The 27,163-nt window shown below is 43.9% G+C and overlaps 1 long non-coding RNA gene across 1 annotated transcript in view; it reads right to left on the reverse strand.

Moving 5' to 3' along the window:
- Positions 1 to 14,145: 14,145 nt before the first annotated feature.
- LOC140066097 (uncharacterized) overlaps positions 14,146 to 27,163 on the reverse strand; it is a 32,067-nt gene continuing 19,049 nt past the window's right edge. Inside the window, exon 2 of the long non-coding RNA XR_011848113.1 lies at positions 14,146 to 14,504. This is a non-coding gene — a long non-coding RNA (uncharacterized lncRNA). The remainder of the gene's footprint in view (positions 14,505 to 27,163) is intronic.

The raw sequence follows: 27,163 nt of genomic DNA on the forward strand, positions 1-27,163 counted from the left end.
CTCTAAAATTTGGAACCAAGGCACACGGCATTATGAATTGGAAGTGGTTGTAAAATTACTGTGCAATGATTTCAATATTTAAAGGGCACCTACCACCACGAATCTACCTATAAAGGTAGATCGGGTGGTAGGTGGATGTATGGGACGTGAGGATAGCCCTTTTTAGAGCTAATCCTCACGTCCCCGCTAGCGTAGCATAAACTTTATTGCCTTGATATGTAAATTTTATTAAGCGGCTAATGGGGCGTGGAGTAGCCGGACACGAGGCTACACGGCGCGGCTACTCCACGCCCCAGTAGCCGCTTTCCCCGCCTACCCTGTGATCTTCGGCGCGCAGCTCCTGGCAGCTGCGCGCCCTCGTCCGAGAAGCCGGAGTTCTGCGCATGCGCAGTAACTCCGGCCTCGTTCTCGAGATCGCGCATCCTCGGGCCTGCGCTCGGAGCCCGAGGATGCGCGATCTCAGGAACGAGGCCGGAGTTACTGCGCATGCGCAGAACTCCGGCTTCTCGGACGAGGGCGCGCAGCTGCCAGGAGCTGCGCGCCGAAGATCACAGGGTAGGCAGGGAAAGCGTCTACTGGGGCGAGGAGTAGCCGCGCCGTGTAGCCTCGTGTCCGGCTACTCCACGCCCCAGTAGCCGCTTAATAAAATTTACATATCAAGGCAATAAAGTTTATGCTACGCTAGCGGGGACGTGAGGATTAGCTCTAAAAAGGGCTATCCTCACGTCCCATACATCCACCTACCACCCGATCTACCTTTATAGGTAGATTCGTGGTGGTAGGTTCCCTTTAACAAAAAGATTAAATGGAATGTGTATTAATTATACACGTATCAGATTATATTGTGATATGCAGAGGCTGGTTAGCTTATAAATTGATATCGAAATGTGTATAATTGCCATGAATTACCACCAGCTAACACTAAACATACATGGTATAATGAAATTCAGGCAAGAGACCTGACATGCACAGGTTGGAGGAGAGGAGGAAGACACAAAAAACTCATGTTCCTCCTTCCAGGAAGACTCCCTGACTAGGCCCCCTAAAACTCCTTCAGAGAGGCAAAACACTAATTTAGTAAAAAAATCTTTAATTCAAATATAGCCAGTGACAGGTTACCATAAAGCTCTATTAACCCCTTAACACCGAGGCCCTTTTTCGTTAATGCGTTTTTCATTTTTCACTCCCCACCTTCAAAAATCTATAACTTTTTTATTTTTCCATGTAAAAAGCTGTGTGAGGTCTTGTTTTCTGTGTAAAAAATTGCACATTATAGTGACGGTATTTTATGTTCCTTGCTATGTACTAGGAAGTGGGAAAAAATTCCAAATTCAGTGAAATTGGTGAAAAAGCGCCCCAAATGACATAATGTTAATAGGTTTTATAATGTTTTCATACATTTACAAAAATAAAAACCTGTAAAAAAAAAAAATATTTTGCCATCTTCTGGGGCTAATAATGTTTTCATACTTCGGTGTAAAGAACTGTGGGTGTTATGATTTATTATGACTTTTGATGCCGTTTTCAATTATTTTTAGGACCGTATAGCCTTTTGATCACTTTTTAGTTTCAACAAGGTTTTATTGTTTAATTAAAAAAATGCCTTACAAAAGGTCAATGCGCAAGGTATACCCCACGCAAGGTGTCCTGAAAGCAGGACTTTTGATCACTTTTTATTGAATTTTTTTTATATTTTTCAAAATGGCACAAAAAGTGTCATTTTCGACTTTGGGCCCTATTTTCTGTTACGGGATTAAACGGCACAAAATTTTTTTTATTATATTTTGATAGATCGGGCATGTAGTAACTACTGAATATGCAAGGCTTCATTGGACTCACTTAGTGTGGTGGATTCACATCAAGGGATTCACATATAAGTTTACAAACTGATTTTTTAACATTGCCGCCATGTAGAGGAACCATTTAATAATAATAATTCCTTTAGTTATATAGTGCACACAGATAACTCTACACCGAGCTTTCCAAATCAATTAATTAAGTATATATTTTGGGTGGGTTAATTTGCAAGGCAGGTTCTCTTCAATACATTTATTCGTAATCTTATACTCAAGAGAAATATCCAGTCTAGCAAAGACACTGGGGCACATTTACTTACCCGGTCCAGTCGCGATCCAGCGGCGGGTTCTCCGATGCTGATTCGGGTTCTGCCAGGATTCACTAAGGTCCGTGCGCCGATATTCACCATGTTTCGCTGCTGCGCCGAGGTCCGCCGAAGTTCACCTGCTTTTTTCTGGTGTATGTGAGTGCTTGATCTTGCGACACAAATGGCTTTTTAAATTCCGTGTTTTTTCCGAATCCTTCAGGTTGTCCGGTGGCCACGCCCCCCGATTTCTGTCGCGCGAAAGTCGGTGCGATTGCGCCAAAAATCGATCGCGTGCACCACAATCCCGTGAAATACAGCGCAAAGCGGAAATATTCGGGGAAAACCCGACGGATTCGCGGCTGTGGACCCTTAGTAAATGTGCCCCACTGTTTCTAAGAAGGACTATGAGACAATTACTGATGGAAATTACTAACTCCACCTTTGCACACACTAATCTCAAGCCCAAATCTAGCTATTCTACTCACTACAAAGGCAACCATAAACTGTATATACTTTAGTATCTGGAGATTTCAATAAATTACACTCTAATAACCAAAGATCAAATACAGCTATCTATAAAAACAATTTTAGCTTCAAGGAGAGGGAAGCCTTAGCCTAGAAGCTAATGATGATTTGGTCATTAAAAGTGCAGATAAAGGGTGGTTAGTCATTCTAAACATAGAGGACTTTATTAAAGAGTCTCTGTACCTACTCTCCCCCTAGCTTTGCCAATCTGTTTGTATGGCTTTTTGAAGAACAGCTCACCATACACAATGTTTTTTTTTTGTTTTCAAAACTGAGTTCTCTGAAAAAGATTTATTGATGGCATCTTTATCATCTGGAATGTTAGTATAGAGGATGCTAAACATGGAGGATATAAACACAAATTCATGGGGCTGACAGTTTTTTCTCTAATAATGCAGAATTTTTTGATGTAATTATTTTTCACAACAAAGACAATACATTAAAAAATGTTTTTTTAAGAAAGGGGATAGTAAAAGCTATCTAGATTTTAAAATTGGACTTTTTAAGAAATAGCTAATATCTAATATGTCTTTCAGAGAATATAAACATATAAGACAAATTTGTACAATAGGCATAGATTATAAAGAACAGAGCAACATTTTAAGCAAGCAGTTAAAAACTAAGGCATTATCCAATACTTTGCTTACTGAGGCCTGACTCTTAGACCCAACAAGAATGTTTGGAAACTATGATCCATATCTGAGAGAGAGCATTCCATTATGTTGAATCAATTTTATTACATATAGTACTTACATAACAAATAACAAGATGTAACCACTTACAATCAAACAGTAGTAAATTAAAATGATCATGGCATGGCACGCATGCCCACTTCACTAGAAAAACTGGAATGCTGAAATAATGTTATATACCCAGTAGGCTCCAAGGACCTCAAAGACCCAATGTGCCAGGGGCCCGCTAGCATATCTTAAAGTATCTTTCGAACACCGGTACTCCCTAAGATGGGTGCTGCCCTCCAACTATGTACCTGGGGAGGCCTCTTGGTTTCTATACCCTGTAACGGGGTCAAAACCCGATTAATGTGGTAAAGCAAACAAGTACACTGGACAGACACATGTAAGGAAACAAAAGAATAGGGAAGAATCTCCACTTAGCGCAGCCGACAAAGTTAAAAGGGGAAGAGGAGTCAGAGGCATTTATGAGGCACACATGGAAGCACATCGGTAGGCCTAACCTCTAAAAAGATCCCCAAACTTCTGGGGGGGTCTACACCTGCAAGAACCTCTCATGGGCATTCGGTGTCACTACCGATACCTTCTGATATTGATGGGCACACCGATGAGCACCAATATTGCGGTATCACTACCTAGGCTGCAATCAGGCAATCTCAAAATATCTTTCTTTTGTGCCCCTATGTGACCTTGAAGCGCAGAAAGAATCGCCATGTTTGGAGAGGCAGTCACCTGTTTACCAGAAGCATGCCACAGTTGGCACTCAGTACCATCTAGATACTATTTTGTATCCCTTTTCCTAGACTGTAGAGGCAGGGGACAATTTATGTGTGAATAGGAAAGATCATTGCCAATCTTCCTGGGCCAGTTCTCGTTCCCAACTTCAAAAGTCGTAAGAGAGTCCGCAAAGGCAGCAATTGTGAGTACTTAAACCAGGATATATTAGTGTGTCCTTCAGATGGGTGAAATTCCCATAGTGGGGTAGTGAGGAACCTTGCAGGATGTCATACAAGCATGGATATTCGAGGATCCCCCATCGTAGGACAACCTAGCGATTCCCGGAGGGAATCCCTGGTTACGAAATGTTGGTGTAAGTATGCAGAGTGGACGAAACAGGGTGTTTCTGGATATAAAGGCGTAATGCGTCTCTTAAGAGTATTGCCTGATTAGGGATTGAAGTAGGGGCTCCCACGGAAGGAGCTTCAGAAGGACCGGAGAACGAGCCTGTTCCAGCGCAATCCACTGCTTGGATACGGAGTGATTTTTGACCGTTGGATTGGACATAAGTATGGGACATGAACAATCATCTGATTGCTTGGTTATGATAATACCCCGCAATACTGATGTATTGCAGGGTATAAGCTCAGTCAAAAGAAAATCCATGAATCCAGCTCTTAGCAAAGTTAAACCGCCTTTATTGATCGAAAAACATGTGCAGATAGCACCCTAACAGGTGTGTGTTCAGCTCACCCAATAGTGTGATGGTCCACAATCCTCTGGTATCAGCCTTGGTGCACGAAAAAGGAAAGACCACCCCCGGGTCCCAAAAAATTATTAAATTCCTGGTGAAAATAAAAAGAATATCATGTAATCAGGTATTGGAGATATTGAATGATTCATACTGCTTCTTTTTGTTTAGCAATTTGAGTTGAATTCTCTGATGTCCATTTACTCAAGTGTTAACATTCTGATGTCTAGGTTTACAGCATTTTCGTGTTCCATGTATTATATGTTGAATCTTATATAGTAATGTCTATGGAATCTCACATGAATACTACATGTACAAGTTGATTATCCCATCGTACAAATGTTCTTAGAATTCCTGTTTTTAACTTAAACATTTTTACGTAAAGTTTATTGTAAAGTTTATGTAAAGTTTAGTTCACTAAGGGTTAAGTCCATTTGACTCACCTGTTGTCATGACGCTGGAGATTGATTGGGGAGTACCCACCCCTCTATTGGCGGTCCTTGGATGACGCTAGGTAATTTAATGCTTAGTGAACAGTAATATGGAAACTGATCATGACTAAGACGCACAAGCGTCGAAACGTGTCGATCTTTTAAGCTGTAACGGCATGTTGTTCCGGAGATGTGAATAAAGAGGAAGAAATTTATTTAAACCAAACCTGGTGGCTTCATGTGATTCCTTGTATCTTTTGCCTTTATTGATCATCTTATGGCATCCAGAAGGAAAATATAGCTATATAGATCAACATCGACGCGGTTTTAAGCACTGTTACGTGCTCTTACCCATGACTGAGAGATGTGAGAAACTACTGGTGATTTATACACCTGTCGTCCAGAGTGGATAATCCCCCTCACAATACCCCCAATGAAAACAATACATATAATAGTACAAAAGACATTTCTTAAAAGTGGTTCTCTGACAGGGAAAGGACAATGGCCACATTTTATCCTAAAAGTTCATGAAAATCATAATAATGATGAATTCATACTAGTGCGGCGAAGTTCTCTATCTATTGTCAGGGATACTAGACGCTATCCCTGGTTGCAAGTCATGTTGCAAGACCTCACGTGACCCAATGCTTTATAAGTGAAGGTGACTCCAATGACTCGGTCACTTTGCCCATTCACAGGAAGCAAGCTCGGGTCCATCCAGGACCAACCAACGAGGTACGGGGTCCCGTCTTCAATAAATAGAATGTAATATAAGTAATATGAAGCGTCTGGCTGGTCACCAGATGGAAACTGGTTGCTCCTCTGCTTTGCGGAGATCTAAGATAAAAATAACATATGAACAACAATAAAAGTAGAGGTTTAAATGGAAAAATAAAATACACATATAAGTCACTAAACAGATGTAGATAGAATATAAAATAAATTTTATATGGCTAATATGAGTTATATTTAATAACGATGCATGAACTCTCTTGTAATTCATCCCCTGTGGAAAAATTGCTCTCAATGTGAATTGCCTGAAGGCATCTCTATTCATCAACAATGAACCAATATCTCATTGTTGGAAGGTACTCCTGACTGTGTCATTAAGACGAGTACTTTTAGGAAGCCTAAGGCTGGGAATACTATTCTCTTTGCAAGCAGTCAGCACCCTAACCACATGATTAGGTCGAATCCAGTGGGTGAGATGACGAAAGCTAAATGGAACTGTAATAGTAAGGAGGATTATGAGAAGAAGGTTGAGCTGATTACACACAGATTGAAGAGATGTTATTCAGATTAGATGTTGAAAAGAGATAAAAACATCACTGAAAATAATTCCAGGACCTCTAAAGATGGCACATGCAACAATTCCACAAGAGATAGGAGGAAAACACACATGACAAAACAAGATAAACCAACGGTGATACTCAGTTACAGTCCACAAATTCAGGACATTAAAAATATAATTTTAAAACATCTGCCCCTCTTAAATGAAAACCCCATATTTGAGAAAAACTTGCGAGGAGATTGCAGGATGGTGTCCAAGTGAAATAAAACCCTGGGCGACATTTTGTCACCCTGGTCAGTATCATCAGATTCGAATAAAAAGAACGGGTTAAGTACAGTGGGTTCTTACAAAGGTGGGGTTACCCACATAAGACATATGAAAATCTTCTTACTGAGAGTACAAGTGGTAAAAGATACAATATATGAAACTCTGTATAGTGTAACTCCCAGCACTCTGCTCCCCGGTCTCTGCTCTCTGCTCCCAGAACCACGGTCTCCGCTCCACGGTCTCCGCTCCCCGGTCTCCACTCCCCGTTCCCTGGTATCCGCTCCCAGCTCCTTGGTCTCGGCTCTCAGCTCCCCAGTTTTCACTCCCGGTCTCCGCTCCCTGGTCTCCGCTCCCCGGTCTCCACTCTCAGCACTCCGCTCTCCGCTCCCAGCACTCCGCTCCGAGCACTCCGCTCCCCAGTCTCCGCTCCCTGGTCTCGGCTCCCTGGTCTCTGCTCCCCGGTCTCCACGCCCAGCCCCCCTCTCCCCGGTCACCGTTCCCAGCTCCCTGCTCTCCGCTCCCAGCTCCTCGGCCTCCGCTCCCAGCTCCTTGGTCTCCGCTCCCTGGTCTCCGCTCCCCAGTCTCCACTGTCCGCTCTCCACTCTCTTCTGTCCGCTCTCCGCTCCGCAATCCCCTCCCTGCGCTGGAGGACAAGGCAGAAACGGCCAGAACAAGAAAAGAAGAAAAAAGTAAGACAACTCCTATGTATAGATGTGTATATATGTGTGTGTGTGTATATGTGTGTGTGTATGTATAGATGTGTATATATGTGTGTGGGTGTATAGGTAGGTGTGTGTACGTATAGGTGTGTGTATGTATAGGTGTGTGTATGTATAGGTGTATGTATCCCTGGTCTCCACTCCCAGCACTCCGCTCCCTGGTCTCCACTCTCAGCACCCCGCTCTCCGCTCCCCAGTCTCCTCTCCCTGGTCTCCGCTCCTCGGTCTCCGCTCCCAGCTCCCTGGTCTCCTCTCCCCGTTCTCCGCTCCCCACTCCTTGGTCTCCGCTCCCAGCTCTCCGCTCCCGGTCTCCGCTCCCAGCTACCTGGTCTCCGCTCCCCGCTCCCAGCCCCCCCCCCCGCTCCCCGGTCTCCGCTGTCCGCTCCCTGGTCACCGTTCCCAGCTCCCTGGTCTCCGCTCCCAGATCCTCGGTCTCCGCTCCCCAGTCTCTGCTCCCAGGTCTCCGCTCTCCTCTGTCCGCTATCCGCTCCGGAATCCCCTCCCCACGCTGGAGGACAAGGCAGAAATGGCCAGAACAAGAAAAGAAGAAAAAAGTAGGACAACTCCTATGTATAGATGTGTATATATGTGTGTGTATAGGTTGGTGTGTGTATGTATGTATAGGTGTGTGTGTATGTATAGATGTGTATATATATGTGTGTATGTATAGTGGTGTGTGTATGTATAAGTGTGTGTGTGTATGTATTGGTGTGTGTGCATGTATAGGTGTGTGTGTGTGTGGGTATGTATAGGTGTGTGTGTTGGTATGTATAGGTGTGTGTATAGGGGTGTGTGTATATTTGCTCTATATACTGTTTATATATGTGTATTTGCTGTATGTATACTCAGTATGTGCGTAGATGTTGTATATACTATATGTGTGTGAATATATATTTTTATGCAGTATTGGGGATATTTATTAGGGCTTCTGCGCCATGTCAATTTTAGTTTTACACTACATGGCGGCACTCTGTATGCATTTTATACTACATGGCGGCAGACTGCATGCATTTTACACTACACGGCGGCACGCTGTATTCATTTTACACTACATGGCGGCATGCTGTATGCATTTTACACTACATGGTGGCATGCTGTATGAATTTTACACAACGACACGCTGTATGCATTTTACCCTACATGGCGGGACACTGTATGCATTTTATACTACATGGCGGTACGCTGTATGCATTTTATACTACATGGCGGTACGCTGTATGCATTTCATACTACATGGTGGCACGCTGTATACATTTAATACTACATGGCAGCACGCTATAACTAATTTATACTACATGTCAGCACGCTGTATGCATTTTACACTACATGGCGGCACGCTGTATATGATTTTTACGCTGTATCTGATATATTACATATAGGGCGGGGGGGGGGTGTCAGTCTATGGCTCACCTCAGGCAGCAGAAAGGCTTGGTTCACCCCTGCACACAGCCCTATAAAACCCAGCCATTTTCTATCTCAGCACTTCACACTTCATGTTGTAGCGTCCAGATGCTGCTATTGTACTGTGCGATTCTTGCTGCAATCCCTCGCTGTTCTCTAAGGGGGTTCTATATACCCCAAATAGCAGTTCTATTTAGTGACAAAATCGAATAGGAAGAAATCTGTTTGACTTTCATGCATCTGCAGTAGCGATTGGTGGACCAATCCCTGGTTGTTCTTTAACCCCTTAAGGACGCAGCCATTTTGTAGCTTAAGGCTCAGTCCCATTTTTTGGATTCTGACCTGCGTCTCTTTATATGGTTATAACTTTTGAACACTGTTACTTATCAAAGCGATTCTGAGATTGTTTTTTCCCCACATGTTGTACTTCATTTTAGTGGTAAATTTTAGCTGCTAAGTTTTGCGTTAATTTACAAAAAAAAGAAAAAAAATGATGAATTTTTAGAAAAATTTGCCATTTTCGTAATTCGAAATCACCGCGTTTTCAGGCAGATCGATTTACCACCTAAATAACTTGCCGAATAACATTTCCCATATGTCTACTTTACTTTTTCATAATTTTTGAAATTTCTGGATAATTTATTTTGACGTTACGCGGCTTACAAATCGAATAGTGATTTTCCGTATTTTCAGAATTGACTATTTTGGGGATAAATACTGTATGAAATTAAATTTTACATATTTAGCATTAAAACCACCCTATATAACCAACCCATTTTCAAATCTGCACCCCTCAAGCTATCAGAAACAGCATTTACGAAGATTGTTAACCCCTTGAGATCTTTATAGTAATTGAATCAAAATGGCGGTGAAATTTAGAATGGTCAAATTTTGTCGGTTATACGTTCATTTATCCCTAAAATTTACACATTTCCAAAAGATAAAAAGAGAAAACCCACCATAAAATTTCTACAATTTCTCCTGAGTACAGAAACCCCACAGATGTGACCGTTACTTGTTTTATGGGGGCACAGCGAGGCACAGAAGGGAAGGAGCCCTGCAGCTGCCAGGATTTTATTCTCGTTGCCCCCTTTTGAAGGCTATAAAATTTTTGCTTTTCCGTTATTTGGGCCATGTGATGGCATTTTTTTTGCGGGATGAGATGCTTTTTCCAGTGTTGCCATTTTGGGGTTGGTATCACCTATTGTTGAAAATTTAGGAACTTTTTTTGAGGTCATGCGTAGAAAAGCATCAATTCTGTACTGGATTTGTTACTTTTTTTTTTTTCGTGTTCACCGTATAGCCTAATAATCATGTTATCTTTATTCTATGGGTCGATACGATTATGGGGATACCAGACATGAATATTTTTTCTTATGTTTTACTAAATTTGCCAAATAAAACCCTAATGTGGGGAAAAATCTATCATTTTTTTCATCGCCGTCTTCCAAGTGGCATAACATTGTTAAGTTTTTGGCTACAGAGCTGGTTGATGGCTTGTTTTTGGCGGGACATATTGTACTTTGCAGTAGTATCATTCTGGAGTACATATGTTTTGTTGATCACTTTTTATTGCATTTTTAGTGGGATATAATAGGTAAAAATCATAATTTTTGAAGGGTTTTTAAAGTCTTTTTTTACGGCGTTCATCATATGGGTTCAATAGTTATTTAGTTTTATTCTATGGATTGTTATGGATGCGGTGATACTATATATGTGGGGTTTGTGTTATGATTTAGACTTTTTTGAGCGTTATATGTCTCTTTATATGTTTTGGGGCTTATGGGCATTTTTAGCGATTTATAAAGTTATTTTTTTATTGAAAAACATTTTTTTTTACATTTTTTACTTGATCCACCATGGGATATGAACAAGCAATCATCTGATTGCTTGTTCATGATAATACTCTGCAATACTCATAGGCGGACACTTTGCCTTTAAGATGACGTCACAGACGCCATTTTAAAGGCACTGCTTTAAGGCTTCTCTGGGGTCCCGATCGGACCCCATAGGTGCCATAGCAGTGATCGGCGCCCCCGAAAACGGCACAGGGGCGCCGATTGTGGGGTAAAGACCCCCGGAAGGCACGCTAAATGCCGCGGTTGCGTTGACCGCGGCATTTAACGGGTTAAACACCCGCGATCGGAGCCCACTCCGACCGCGGATGTTAGCCGGGGATGTCAGCGGTAGATTACCGCTGAAATCTCGCGACCCCCGATGCCGGTTCGGCTGCTGTGCATTGAGTTGTGCATCATACTTGGGTGGGTCTTTTATTCAAGTTTCTAAAAAGTTTTATACAGTGATTTTCGCTGAAATTACAGTGTCAGTTGTGGGGTATCTGTATAATGCACATTGCAATACCTTTTGGGGGCTCTAGTTTACAGCCAGATTCACGCGTCAAATTCACGTAGTTTATACAGTAGTTTATACAGTGAAAAGAAGGGCAAAATGATCGGTGACGTCAATGCAAAATTACTGCCGACATCCTCCGCACTCTTTTGGGGGGCTTTCCACATGTATCCGCGTTTAAAAGAACAGGTACTGATGTAATCTATGGAATCATCTGGATGTCAGTGTAAAAAGAGTGCACTCTTTGATGTTATAGTGGGATCTTAGCCCTCAGCTCGGTCCTTTCGAGCTGGCACAGACGTTACCTTGTCAGGCTGCGTTCCCGCTTCGCTTATTTGGGGAAGTTGGCCTATGTAAGTGCACATGGAAGTGAAGAGTGAAGCTGGAAGTAAGAGCCGTGGCTGTCATGTGCATGTCATACTAAAACACAGCATTGTTTGAAGACCAAACCACGCTCCCTATGCATATTTAAGCATGGCACAACGTTCTACAACACCCTACAGGCTCTCTGCAGCCAGGAAATGCCTGTTTTTTTAACGTGATTCGGCGAATCGGGACGAAACGAATTTTAACAAATTCGCCCATCTCTAATCATTATTATGATTTTCATGAACTTTTAGGATAAAATGTGGCCATTGCTCTTTGCCCTGCAGAGAACCACTTTTAAGAAATGTCTTTTGTAATATTATATGTATTGTTTTCGTTGAAGGTATTGTGAGGGGTAGTGTCCACTCTGGACGATAGGTGTATAAATCGCTAGTAGTTTCTAACATCCCTCAGTCTTGAGTAAGAGCGCGTAAGAAAATGCTGGAAATGCATTGATGTAACCTGTATACCTGTATTTTGCTTCTGGGTGTCATAAGATGACCAATAAAGGTGGTTTACTTTGCTAAGAACTGGATCCGTGTATTTTCTTTTGGCTTAAGAGTGTACCCAGAGACAGAGCCTTGGATCAAGGCTTGGTGCCAATTGTGGGGGACAGACCCCCAGAAGGCAATATAAATACCACGGTCGCACTGACCATGACATTTAACAGGTGAGCTCCGATCGTGGGTGTTACACTGGGGTGTCGAATGTTAGGTACAACTGACACCCACTGTATACTGATGTCGGTCCAGCTCCGATTATGAGCTAAAGTGACAGATAAATACGTCGCTGAATGTCAATGAGAAAAGCTCAGTGACATTATTATCCGTTGCAGAGTGTCAAGAGGTTAATATGTATGTGTATATATATAATTACATTAAAATGTGTCTTTTTTTGTATTGCGGACATGGAAGCCCATTTTGACTGGGTTGAGATCCACTTTTCAGGTATATTTATTAGGAGGATTCAATAGCTAACTGATGAGATTTTATTAACTGGGGATAAGAAAATCAATATTTCTGGTTTAGGGTTTTTATCTTTTTTTATGTTGCCCTTTCAAAAAATAAAAAATACCATAAAAATAATACCCATATACCCATTTATATGATTGACTTTGCAGTTTTTCAGAATATAGAACTAATTTGTGAGAAATTCGCCATTTCCTAAGAAGCATACCATTTTTATTTTGTTCTTTACAGACCTGTTTTAGGGTTTGTTTTTTGTGCCACAAGCTGTACTTTTTATCGGTATGATGTTGGGGTAAATGTTACTTTTAAACCATTTTTTAGCCTATTTTAGAGGTTAGATGTGAAGATGTTGTTTTTCTATGTTTTTAATGGCATTTGCATACAGGTTTATTTTATTGTATGGGTTGTTACAGACACAACAATGCCAATTATGTATCATTTTTTTTACTTTACATATGTGTTTTAACATTGGAATGGGGAATTTTGAAACTTTTATTTTTTTATTTTACTATGTCTCAGTGTGGGACATGAACAAGTGATAATTTGTAATGTATTGCATCATATGAGATTAGTCACCCTATGCATTCTGCATAGACTGACAGGAGCATTATTGAAAGCACAACCTAACAGACATCATCTGAAGGTAGCTCTAGGGTCCTTCATAGAACCCCAGGGCTGCCATGGAAGAGGTCAGCACCTCCATGCCTGGCACAGAGAATGCTGATCGGCCGGGTAAGTACCCAGTACTGCCTATATACACCACAGTCACCATGAACGCGGGATCTATTGGGTTATACAGCCAAGAATGTGAGTATTACACAGTTATTTCCAATGAGAAGTCTACCTCCTGAATGTAATGCAGCATCCACAGCATTAGAAGTGTTTATTGTCAGTTATTATCAGTTATTATTAATGCTGTCAGCATTTTGTAAGTGTTATGTTGGTGCTAAGTAACTATACATCAATAACGAAAGCCCAGTGCAGCAGTAGAAAGCTCGTGAAACCAGGGATAATTCTTATAGAATCCCCAAGATTAGTTCCCTGACTAAGGCTATATTCACACTGACGTATGGGGGACGTATATACGGCCGATATACGTCCCCCATAGGCAGCAATGGGCGCACGGCACCCTACGGGAGCGGTACGGTGCCGCACACGTGCGGCACCGTACCGTTCCGTACCCGGAAAAAGATAGGACCTGTCCTATCTTTATCCGTAGTACGGCGCCGTGCGCCATTAATTCCTATGGAGAGGGGCGGGGGTGAGCTGCGCTCACCTCCTCCTCCTCTCCCCGTACACTGCCGTTGCCCGCTACGGTACGGTACGGGCGGGCAACGGCAGTGTGAATATAGCCTAACTAGGGTGCACTGGAAGAGATGATAGGAGAAAGGTATTACTGCCTCCACTGCAGTGCCTATAAATTCCCTGACTGCCTCAATATAGGTAGTCTTTAAAAAATGTTTTCATGTAGAATTAGAGTTGGCCCCTCACTGGTGGACCCTAGGTCCCAGTCTAAGGCTGATAACTGGTACTTTTTTGATGATAATAAGTACAAAAATAATGATTACAGACCTTTTAGTTTATTAGTTCATGAGTTACATTAGATAGTTTAGCTTATCACAATATTTGCATTCCAAAACCTTAGTTCATCTATTTAATGTAAGAGTTCTTGAGACCCTGCAAACTTTGTTGTAAGGTTATGTTAGAACAGCTTGCCACGACTGACTTCTTTAAAAGTGATCAGAGAAGGTCGGTGAGCTGAGCGTGCAGGTAATGGATCTCTATCCATGAATGGTAAATCTCCACTTTGTCTTTCCTCTCCATCAATGTTCAGGGTGAACTCCCCAGCATGCCGCTCACTGTCTTCTTTGAAGCCCCTCTCTCCAGTTTTCTCCTCCTCCATCTTTGGTCCAAATGCCCAATCTACAGAGTAAAGAAAGCCAAAATACTTTGTATTTTTTAATTGTATATAAATGCTTAAAGGGTTATTACCATCTGCGTATTCACATAGAATTTAATTCATCAACCACATACATGCATTTCTTGGGTTGGAAGTAATGGAAAAAAAAATGTACCTATGTGAAGATAATTTCCCTTACAAAAAACATTCCTTGGATATGACCACCGCTGCAGGAGTGATTTTTATAAAGAAACAATTTGTTTTTGCATATGAAATGTCTGGTGGTCACTGCATGTCCCACAGTTACACTGTGATAGTGAACACTCAATCGATTTGGTTGGTCAGGACTGAATAGTGCATGGCTGGCCACTGCTGGATGAGCGCAGCGGTGGTTGTATCCATGGACGCCTGGCTACATTTATGGGAAATTATCTTTACACAGTTACACTTTATTATGCATTATGCAGCTAACCACCACGGCTGACACCGGTAATTGCTGCCGGCACCGCTCGCGGATGTTAACCCCATAGGTGCCACCATCTTGGATGCAGCTGGCCCCCCTCTCCTTTAACTCCATAGGGAGCATCGACCAGGTGCAATGACAGCCAGGAGAGCTACAAAAAAAATGGTTGTAGCACCTAAGACCTAAAAACCTAAAAAAGCACCTAAAACTATTTTGTGTAGGAGGGTTAAACCGTTCCAGGGCATCCTTTTTATGGACTGGTGCCCAGTACTGAAGGGCATATTCCAGGTGAGAGCAGGATTAACAATGGTGCTTTTGGATCACCAGCACCTGGCCTCGCAATCCGGATTATATTGCAGAGGCTCCTGCTGAGCCAACGATTGGCCCCAGCCGACACCTAGCACCCAGGCAGGTGCCTCCATCTGGACAGGAAGCTCCTGCCCATGATTGAATAGTGCTTGATGTTGCCTGAAACGATTACTGCAGGTGGAGCAATGTGGCCAGAAGACAACACCGGCGCACTTTTAACCTGGATGCGTGGCTGCGTGAAGATGTCATCACACGGCCGAGCACACATCCCCGTCTGGCAGCAGCTAGAAGAAAGAAGACTCAGGTGCCATAGGTGAGTGGAGGATTTTTAAAAAACTAATAGCAGTAAAAAGATGGTAGGGGCCGGGGGCCCAATATATTAAATAAAATTATTTGTGGGGGGAAAGGAGGCAGCACATGAAATAATTAATTATAGTGGGTGGCAGCACATGAAATAATTAATTAGGGGGGCAGCACATGAAATAATTCATTATGGTGGGAGCAGCACATGAAATAATTCATTATGGTGGGGGCAGTATATGAAATAATTCATTATGGGGTATCAGTATATAAAATAATTAATTAAGGGTCAATATATAAAATAGTTTAATGGGGAAGGGCAGTATATGAAAAAATTAATTGACGGGGGGCGAGTATATTAAGGGTGCAGTCACATGTACTGCTAGTACTGTGTTTAACTACAAACTCTAATGAGATCAGGGCACAGCCCCTGCGCTAGCGGTACATGAGACTGTACCCTAAATGTATTTGCAGCCTTGTAAATGAAATAATCAAGTGGCCCCAGTATATATAATACATGAGGTGGCCCAGTATATTAACCTCTTAACGCTCCATGCTGTAACTGTTAAGCATGTATGAAGTGGGATCACAGAGTGAGCTCTCGTTATACAGACATGGGTTTTGCTGCATATTGCAGCAAACACCCACTGCTAACACCCAAGATCGGTACAAATACGTGTGGGGCAGCCGGAGAAGCTACCGATGGCAGTCAAAAGACAGTGGTACTTGGGTACTGCCATCTTTGTTTCGATCATCACTCCCCATGATGTCATTTGAGTGCAACAATCCATTGATATGACAGCCTGGGGTTTTTAGAAGGCCTGATCCTGTTTCATTCCTGCTGATCTATTATAGTGTGCAATTTGCTCATTGTACTAGATGATATGGAAACCCCTCCCTATACTGTCATACTGTAATATGCCAGTATATGGTTGGATCAATCAGACAACCTAGGTTTAAAGCACCCTAGAGGGTCTATAAAATTGTGAAAAATACTATTAAAGAAATATGAAAAAAAACATTAAAAAAGTGAAAAAAAATAAAACCCTTTTATAAAAGTTCCCCCTTTCCCTAGAACTGATATTAAAACAAGTAAAGTAAGAAACAAGTAAAAACATAAACATGTTAGGTATCACTGCATCCCAAAATGTCCATTCTATCAAAATAAGATAATGGTTATTTCCGGTTGTCAGGATTCAGGGGTAGTGGATGTAAGCCGATACCTGGGAACCGAGTCTAAGTGGCAGCCGGATTTCACCAGAGTCCGCTGCAAAGGGGGATGGACTTGCTGCAGTGTGGTACCACCAGGTCACTCCACAGGCATAACTTTGTCCGTGGTGACGGCCAAGGTGAGGTACAGAGTCATCAAGCAGAACCGTGGTTGGGAATAGGCAGGAGGTCGAGACAGGCAGCTCTGGATCAATGTCAAAGGCAAAACAGGAGGTCAGGGCAGGCAGTCGAGGAGCGCAGTCAGGAACAGAACAGACGGGAAATGAAGACTAGCGTACAGGGCATGAAACACAGCTTTCTTTGAGGCATAGAAGCACAAAGATCTGGCAGGGGACACAGAAAGGGGCCAGAAATTTAACAGAATGGGCAGCCGGCCAGCACCAATTATTGGCATGCTGGCCTTTTAAATCTCCGGAAGCTGATGCACGCGCCGTAGGAGACACTCATGGCGGGCCGTCGGAGCCATCGCTGGAATGTGGCAAGGTGAGACAGACAGTCGCAGGAGTCCTGTGGAGCACACAGGGACACCTGTGTTGATCCCCGTTGCGGAAAATAAAGCCAAATGTCCGAAACGCCACTTTTTTGCTATTTCGCAACATATAAAAATGTTAACAAAAAAGTATCAAAGTCCTGAAGTCCTGAAAATGGTAGCAAAGAAAACGTCAGCTCATGCCACAAAATATGACACCTTACACAGCTCCGTACACGGAAGTATGAAAAAGTAATTAACAGATGATGCAAGACTATTTTTTTTTCTTGATGAGGTTTTCATTTTTTAAAACTGCATTAAAACACCATAAAACCTGAATAATATACCTATGATCGTACTGAACCAAAGAATGAAGTGTTATTTCAAATGCACAGTGAAAGCCTTAAAAACTGAAACCACGAGAAAATGACACAAATGCATGTGCCCAGTATAATAAATAATTAATGAGGGGGGGGAAGCAGTATCTAAAATAGTTTACAGAGGGGCCTAGTATATTGAATAATTTATTGGGGGTGGAGAGCAATATATTAAATAACTAAATGGGGGAGCGGAGTATATTAAATAATCATGGGACACCCCAGTATATTAGAAAAGGAAATATAGGAAAAGGAGAACCATATATTGTGTAATTTATTGTCGGGGAGGGGGCATATAAAATTAGAGGTACAGTGTTATTATATATATATATATATATATATATATATATATATATATATATATATATATATTATATACATATATATTATGCATGGTGGTTTTCTATATTTGGTGGTGGGGCACATTGTGGTCAGTTTTGTTATGTATATTATTTATGAGCACAGTGAGGGACATTTCTTTTATCTAGGTGACATTATACTGTGTGTAATGTTTTTTTTAGTTGCACAGTGTGGGGCATGTGCTGCCAGGAGCTAAAGACATCTGGTGGAAAATTCTTCAGCCAAGTTGATTCTGGCCCTGACGGAGAAGAAATTTCTCTCTGTGTCAAATCAGTATTGTATGCACAGATTTACCCTTCTAGTGAGACAGCTGTCAGCCAGCTTGTACTGTACATGTACTGTTATAGTGTCCATAGTGAGCCAGCATGACTTGTGTATGTGGTGTGGGGTTATTGTTATGGTTTTCAGCATTTTCTAATTGATAACGTTGGTGCTGTAACATCACTGTGTGTGTATGTGTGTATATTAACCCCCTGTGCTGTGACATCACTGTGTGTGTATTAACCGCCTATGCTGTGACATCACTGTGTGTGTACCAAAAAAGATTAACCCAATAAATGTGGGCAAAAAGAACAGCCCCAATCGGGTTTAAAGCAAAACCAACAGTTTGAACAGCAGTGATATAACACTCACAACTAGTAAATGTATATAAAGTACAATCTTTATTAATGATATACATACAATAAGCAGTAAAGGCAAACAATGGACGAACTACAATGGGTTAAAAACCATGTGTGGTACAATAAATGGCTAATTCTAAGCACATAGGTAGGTAAAAGCAGTCATATAGCATTGCCCTAGGCCTACATTCATTAAATTGTAGGGCTGAAAAGGTATATAACAAAACCCTATAGAAAAAATAACTGAAACGAAATGAAAACAGAACACCGTACCAAGACAAGCCACACACAGAGAGATGCCCCGACACGTGTTTCGCTATGAGCGCTTTATCAATGGGAGTGTAGGAGGGAAGGACTCAGACGTATTTAACAGAGAAATGGACCAATAAAAATAGCTGTGCACACGTGAAATGTATAACTACATAAATGGCCAAAATACCTGTGTAGGGAGGTAGACGCACACACAGTCCAAGCGGCCTCCGCGCTCGAGCTCGAGAGTCTCAGTGGCGTCTTCAAGCAGATGCTGTTTTTGGTACTCTGGATGAACACAATGAGGACCCAAACGCCAAGAAAAGTAAGGAATTGAAACAAACTCTTAAAAATTTGTTGAATCGTTTGTCTTTGGAGAATTATAATTCAAAAAATCTGATTCCAAGAGGACTAAGGATTCAAATATTTCCATCCTTTGAATTGGATGATCAGGTGTTTTGCACTAAGTGGGAGGAAATTTGTAACCAAAGCTCACATACACTTATACAGCTTATTATTGATCAGAACACTAAGCAACTTGAAAAATTGGACAAAGAAATTAATGAAATTGAGGTATCAGTCACACAACTGTTTCCAAGTGCTGATTTGGATGCCTTCTCTTTGGAACTTGCTGAGTCTTTCAAATTATGGGAGAAACGTGACCTACAAGACCTAACCTTAGGAAAAATATACAAGTGGAAAAATCCAAAATCTGGACTTCAGAACCGAAGTCCCTCTATGTCCTCCTTGTCCTCTTTAGGTGCTATCTCCCAGCTATCCTCGGAGGGATCGGATGGGAGACCCAGAGGAGGCAACAAAAGGAGATTCGAGCCGTACCAAAGACAACAGCCGAAGAGATGGGCCCGAGGGGATCGGGATCAAGACGGCAGAAAATCTACATTAAAGGTAATCAACCTTTCTGACATAGAATTAACTAAGTCTCAAATGGAAGTTCTGTCTTTGGGTCTGTCTTTCTCCTCAACTGAATGTTTCGATTGCTTCACAGCAATAAAAGACTTACACCTTTTTGCCCGCAAACTCGCTTTCAAGAAAATCTTCCACGAAAAAGAAGCTGCAATATCTCCACAGGACCAAGAACACCTGGCTTTACAGGCGCTTGAGGATCTTTTGGAGGAACAGGAGGGCCCCCCTAAGAAAGGTAAAATTCCACCATCCCTGTTAACCAGTTCAAAAATTTTTCCACTATTCTGTAACTTCCCTAATATTGATCTTTTTGTTAAACGGGTCACACAGGAGTTTAAATGAATACCGAGATTTGGCAGCCCTAGCAACTGTACCAACGTACAGCGAAAAGCCATATCTGAACTAGGTAAGTTGACGGAAGTGGTTATCAAACCATCTGATAAAGGGGGTAATGTGGTGGTGTCCCCAACTAAGGATTATGAAAAGGAGGCATTTCGCCAATTGAGGGACAGTACCTGTTACAGATGACTTACCTTTAACCCTTTAGCAAAGTTTAGGGAAGAACTAATGTGAATTTTTAGGGAAGCAGTGACGAGTAATGTTATACTTTAAAAACAGTTGGATGCACTGGTTCCTAAGTTCCCCAAAGTTTCTTCCTTTTATTTACTTCCTAAGGTACACAAGCGTCTCAACAACCCTCCAGGTCGTCCGATTGTCTCCGGTACTGACAGCCTCTGTGAACCTATATGCAAATTAATTGATTATCACCTGCGCCCTCTGGTTGAGACCCTGCCATCCTATTTAAAGGATACTACGGATGCCCTAAGGAAATTTGAAGGAATTCATTTGGATCCAAATATGACCATTGTCACGCGTGATGTCGAATCTTTGTACACGTCTATTCGACACACTGACGGCATAGCGGCAACTAGGTTCTTCTTAGAAACCTCAAATATTGATCCTAACTTTGCGACCCTATTGGTGTCACTACTAGAGTTCGCACTGTCACATAATTTTTTCCTCTTTAGGGATCTACTCTTCCTACAGCTCCAGGGAACGGCTATGGGGGTGGCTTGTGCCCCTCATATGCCAATCTATTCCTAGAGCTGTGGGAGAGAGAAATCTTCATAACCAACCCTTCTAATTTTGTGAACAATGTAATTTTATACGCTAGGTACATTGATGATATCATTATAGTATGGCAAAGATCAGAATATGAATTGCACAAATTCATACTGGAGTTGAATATCAAACTGACATATAAGGTGGGAAGAAAAAAAAGTAGAATTTTTGGACATCCTATTTGATGTAGATGACCATGGGAATATTGTGTCTGATGTCTTTAGGAAAGAGACTTCAAGTAATACATTACTCCACGTGAGCTCCTCACGTCCTCCTAAACTCATAGACAGTATTCCAATTGGCCAATTTCTCAGAATACGACGATTGTGTTCCCGTGAAATAAATTTCGAGATCCAGGCCAATGAGCTACGACAGAGGTTCCGAGAACGGGGGTATTCTGACCGTTCTATTGAAAGCGGGTACCGGCGGGCAAAAAGGACAAAGCGAGAAGACCTTCTGGTTCTGAAACTTGATTCCAAAAAACAAGACAACAAGCTGAGATTTATTACCACTAGAGATGAGCGAACATACTCGTCCGAGCTTGATGCTCGTTCGAGCATTAGCGTACTCGAAAGTGCTTGTTGCTCGGACGAATACTTCGCCCGCTCGAGAAAATGGCATCTCCCGCCGTTGTGATTTTTGGCGGCCAGAAACAGAGCCAATCACAAGCCAGGAGACTCTGCACTCCAACCAGCATGACGTGATACACTTACACATCGATAGCAGTGGTTGGCTGGCCAGATCAGGTGACCCTGGAATAGACTAGCCCCTGCTTGCGCTGCTCGCATCATTCTCTGTTAGGATGCCGCTAGAAAGAGAGCTACTCCAGGGAATAGTGTTAGGCAGGAGTGATTCTACAAGAACCCAACAGCCCTTCTTAGGGCTACAATAACGTTTTATTTTACTTTTTTTTGGTTTGCCTGTGGCTGGGCTTGCTGCCATTAGTAGTGCAGCTAGTACCATTGTGAGTAATTTGCAGGGAGACTTGCGACCGTTGTGTTTAGCTCTTAGTGACACAAATATCCACCTTAAACACTGAAGTGGGACAATTTATTAGGGGTTTGATTTGAATTAGGCAGAGTCTGCTGATTTATTTTTTTTTTACGTTTATTTCTTTTATAGCTCAAAGTAATCTGGCAAAGCAATGTGCTTTCAGTGTAGGCTAGAAAATAGCCATAGGAGAACCCCAATGGCTTACTTAGGCCTACAATAGCGTTATATTTTACTTTTTTTTGTTTGCTTGTGGCTGGGCTTGCTGGCATTAATAGTGCAGCTAGGACCATATTGTGAGGAATTTGCTGGGAGACTTGCGACCGTTGTGTTTAGCTTTTAGTGACACACATATCCACCTCAAACACCGAAGTGGGACAATTTATTAGGGGTTTGATTTGAATTAGGCACAGTCTGCTGATTTTTTTTTACGTTTATTTCTTTTTATAACTCAAAGTCATCAGGCACAGCACAAAATCCAGTTGCGTGCTGTCAGTGTAGGTTAGAAACTAGCCATAGCAATAGGATAGCATCGTTTTGTTTAAAAAAAAATAAAAATTTAAAGTTTACACTTTAATTTGGAAAATGTTTAACCCGAGGGCTAGGGGTAGAGGACGAGGGCGTGGACGACGGCGTCCAACTACTGCAGGGGTCAGAGGCCGTGGTCCTGGGTGGGGTGAGACACCACCTGCTGATGAGGGAGCAGGGGAACGCCGCAGAGCTACACTCCCTAGGTTCATCATGTCTCAAGTTACTGGGACTCGTGGTAGAGCACTGTTGAGGCCAGAACAGTGCGAAGAGGTGATTTCGTTGATTGCGGACAATGCTTCTAGCCATTTGTCCACCAGTCAGTCTTCCAAGCAGTCCACCCATGTCACCGAAATCAGCACTCCTCCAGCTCCTCCACCTTAGCCTCCTTCCCCCCAGTCTGCCCCCTCCCAGCAAAATTTGGCATTTGAACCGGCATACTCTGAGGAACTGTTTTCTGGACCCTTCCCACAGTCACAAACCACTTGCTGCTGAGCTATTTTCCGATGCCCAGGTATTCCACCGGTCGCAGTCTGTGGGTGATGATGACATTATTGACGTAGTGGAAGAAGTGTGTAAAGAGGTGTCGGACGATGAGGAGACACGGTTGTCAGACAGTGGTGAAGTTGTTGTCAGGGCAGGAAGTCCGAGGGGGGAGCAGACTGAGGGATCGGAGGATGATGAGGTGACAGACCCAAGCTGGGTTGATAGGCTGGGTGAAAACAGTGCTTCTGAGACGGAGACGAGTCCTATAGCAGAACAGGTTGGAAGAGGCAGTGGTGGGGCCAGACGGAGAGGCAGGGCCAGAGCTGGTGCATCAGTGCCAAATGTTTCCCGTAGTCAAGCTCCCGTGGCGAGGGCTAGATATTCAGTAGTCTGGAGGTTCTTTAAAGAAACACCGGATGACCGACGGACTGTGGTGTGCAACCTGTGCCAAACCAGGATCAGCAGGGGTTCCACAACTACTAGCTTAACTACCACCAGTATGCGCAGGCATATGAATGCTAAACACCCCACTCAATGGCACCAAGCCCGTTCACCTCCGGCCGGGCACACCACTGCTCCTTCCCCTGTGTTATCTGCTAGTCAGCCCCCTGCCCAGGACCCCGACCCAAACACCTCCCGTGCGAAAACCCTATCTTCGCCTCCACGATCCTCCACAGCATCCACCAGCGTTCAGCTCTCCATACCCCAGACGCTGGAGCGCAAAAGGAAGTATAGTGCAACCCACCCACACGCCCAAGCCCTCAACGTCCACATCTCCAAACTGCTTAGCCTGGAGATGCTGCCCTATAGGCTGGTAGAGACCAAGGCCTTTTGAAACCTCATGGCGGCCGCCGCCCCTCGGTATTCGGTCCCCAGCTGCCACTACTTTTCCCGATGTGCCGTCCCAGCCCTGCACAAGCACGTGTCAGAGAACATCATCCGTGCCCTGACCAACGCGGTTTCTGACAAGGTCCACCTGACCACGGACACATGGACGAGTGCTGCCGGGCAGGGCCACTATATATCGCTGACGGCACATTGGGTTGACTTGGTGGAGGCTGGGACTGAGTCTGACCATGGGGCTGGTCATATACTGCCGACGCCGAGAATTGCGGGGCCTACCTCGGTCCAGGTCTCAAAATCCTACTATGCCTCCTCCTCCACCCACCCCTCCTCCACCTCCTCCTCCGAATTACCATCCGTGGGCATGGCGCCATCAGTCGCTAGCTCTAGGCACAGCAGCAGTGCCGTCGCTAAGCGACAGCAGGCGGTGCTCAAACTGCTGAGCCTAGGCGATAAAAGGCACACCGCCCAAGAGCTATTACAGGGCATCACGGTGCAGACTGATCTGTGGCTGGCACCGCTGAACCTGAAGCCAGGCATGGTTGTGTGTGACAACGGCCGTAACCTGGTGGCGGCTCTGCAACTCGGCAGACTGACACATGTGCCATGCCTGGCCCATGTGTTAAATCTCATAGTTCAGCGTTTCCTCAAGACATACCTCAATCTGTCTGATTTGCTCACGAAGGTGCGCCGCATCTGTGCGCTGTGGGGATTTGGCCCAGTAGAGACCGTGGTAGCGGGGTGCTGTGATGCAGTTCAAGACAGTGACACCAAGGTACAGTCCAAAACAGGTCTCGCCTGCGTTTATTGCAGCAACAAAATAAAACAGCCTTCACATTCAGGCATTAAATATACAAAAAAAACCTATCCGTCAGGGTGCTAACTATACAGGTATTCCACTAACTCACCACTATACAAAATCACTTGGCTGCTCCAGGCACAGAGGTCAGGGCTGTGTGCTCTCCAGCCTCCTTTCAGAGAGAGACCACCCTCTCAATCTGCTCAGCAGCTTTATGCAGACTGATTAGGCTGCTCCCATCACCTGTGTTCAAGGTGCTGGACACCACAACCTCAGCACTCAGGCCTTGCATAACAGGAAAACCTAGGGGAAACATACCGCCCATCCACAGTTAACCCCTTCAGTGTCTCACATACCCTCCCCCTCTGTTTGACCCTGTGGGGGCGAACACTTTTGGCCATCAGACAGTGGGTACGAGACAGGGCATTGGCATTCCCATGCAGCTTTCCTGCTCGATGTTCTACCGTAAACTTGAAATTCTGCAACATTAGGAACCACCTTGTGACCCTGGCGTTGCTCTCTTTGGCCTGACTCATCCAGGTGAGGGGAGAGTGATCGGTCACTAGTGTAAACTGTCGCCCTATCAAGTAATACTTCAGGGATTCCAGAGCCCATTTAATCGCCAAGCACTCCCTCTCAACTATACTATAGTTCTTCTCAGGGGGTGTGAGCTTGCGTCTCAGGAATGTCACGGGATGTTCCTCACCCTCCACTACTTGGGACAGGACAGCCCCTAAACCCATGTCAGAAGCGTCAGTCTGTACAATAAAGGTCTTGGTGAAGTTAGGGGTGATCAGTACCGGTCCCTCGCACAAAACCGTCTTAAGTTGCTGAAATGCCCCCTCAGCCTCTTCACTCCACTTTACCATTACCGACCTGCTACCCTTGGTCAGGTCAGTCAGGGGTGCCGCTATTGTTGCAAAATCGGGAATAAATCGGATATAATAGCCCACTATGCCTAGGAAAGCCCTCGCCTGCTTCTTGCTCATAGGTTGTGGCCACTGTTGTATCGCCTCCACTTTATTTACTTGGGGTTTGATGACACCTCGCCCAATACGGTACCCCAGGTAACGGGCCTATTCCAGACCAAGTGCACATTTTTGGGGGTTCGCTGTCAACCCTGCTGTCCTCAGGGAGTCTACCACTGCTTGTACCTTGGCTAGATGACTCTCCCAATTGTTACTATAGACTATGATGTCATCCAGGTAGGCCGAGGCATATCTCCGGTGAGGTTTTAGCACGAGATCCATTAACCTCTGGAATGTGGCGGGAGCCCCATGTAGCCCAAAGGGGAGTACCACATACTGAAATAGCCCATCAGGAGTAACAAAAGCGGTCTTCTCTTTAGCCCTGTCAGTAAGGGGTACCTGCCAGTAACCTTTCGTCAGGTCAAGGGTGGAGAAGAACCTAGCCTGCCCAAGTCGTTCTATCAACTCATCAACTCTGGGCATAGGATAAGAATCAAATTTGGACACCTTGTTCAACTTCCTAAAGTCATTGCAGAACCGTAGGGAACCATCAGGTTTGGGAATCAACACAATAGGACTCGACCAGTCACTTTTAGACTCCTCGATAACCCCCAGGTCTTACATCTGCCTGACTTCTTCGGATATGGCTATCCGGCGCGCTTCAGGGACCCGGTAGGGTTTTTGGTGTACCCGGATGTGGGGTTCGGTTATGATGTCATGCTTGATGACTGAAGTACGACCCGGTAACTTAGAGAACACATCAACGTTTCGGAGCACAAACTCCTTCGCTTCCTGAATCTGGGCCCTGGAGAGGGACTCCGAGATCCGTACTTCAGGCACCTTGGCATCGGGTACACCTACCTCCGGTGTCACCTTCTTGGGAACGGACGCTTTTTTTACTCCCACAGCCATCAGGGACTCTCTTTCCCTCCATGGCTTTAGGAGGTTCACGTGGTATATCTGTTCGGGTTTCCTCCTCCCCGGCTGAGATACCTTGTAGTTTACCTCCCCCACTTTCTCCATGACCTCATATGGACCTTGCCATTTTGCCAAGAACTTACTCTCAACGGTGGGCACCAGAACTAGCACTCTGTCGCCTGGGTTAAAGGTCCTGAGTCTGGCTGATCTATTGTAGACCCTAGACTGGGCCTCTTGTGCCCTTGTCATGTGCTCCTTTACAAGGGGCATTACCGCCGCTATGCGGTCCTGCATAAGGGAGACGTGTTCAATCACACTACGGTGGGGGGTCCTCTCCTGTTCCCAGGTCTCCTTAGCTACATCCAAAAGCCCACGTGGGGAACGGCCATATAACAGCTCAAAGGGTGAGAAACCCGTGGAGGACTGGGGAACCTCACGTATGGCAAACATCAGATAAGGCAACAAACAATCCCAGTCCTTCCCATCTTTGCTGACCACCCTCTTTAGCATCCCCTTCAAGGTCTTGTTAAACCTCTCTACCAGGCCATCTGTCTGAGGATGATATACCGAGGTGCGGAGCTGTTTAACCTGGAGTAATTTACACATCTCCTTCATTACTCTAGACATGAATGGGGTTCCCTGGTCAGTCAAGATTTCCTTGGGGAGGCCTGTACGGGAGAATACCTGGAACAGTTCCCTAGCAATGTTTTTGGAGGAGGTGTTCCTT

Source organism: Engystomops pustulosus, chromosome 1 (assembly GCF_040894005.1).
Source record: "Engystomops pustulosus chromosome 1, aEngPut4.maternal, whole genome shotgun sequence".
In the NCBI taxonomy this organism is placed as follows: domain Eukaryota; kingdom Metazoa; phylum Chordata; class Amphibia; order Anura; family Leptodactylidae; genus Engystomops; species Engystomops pustulosus.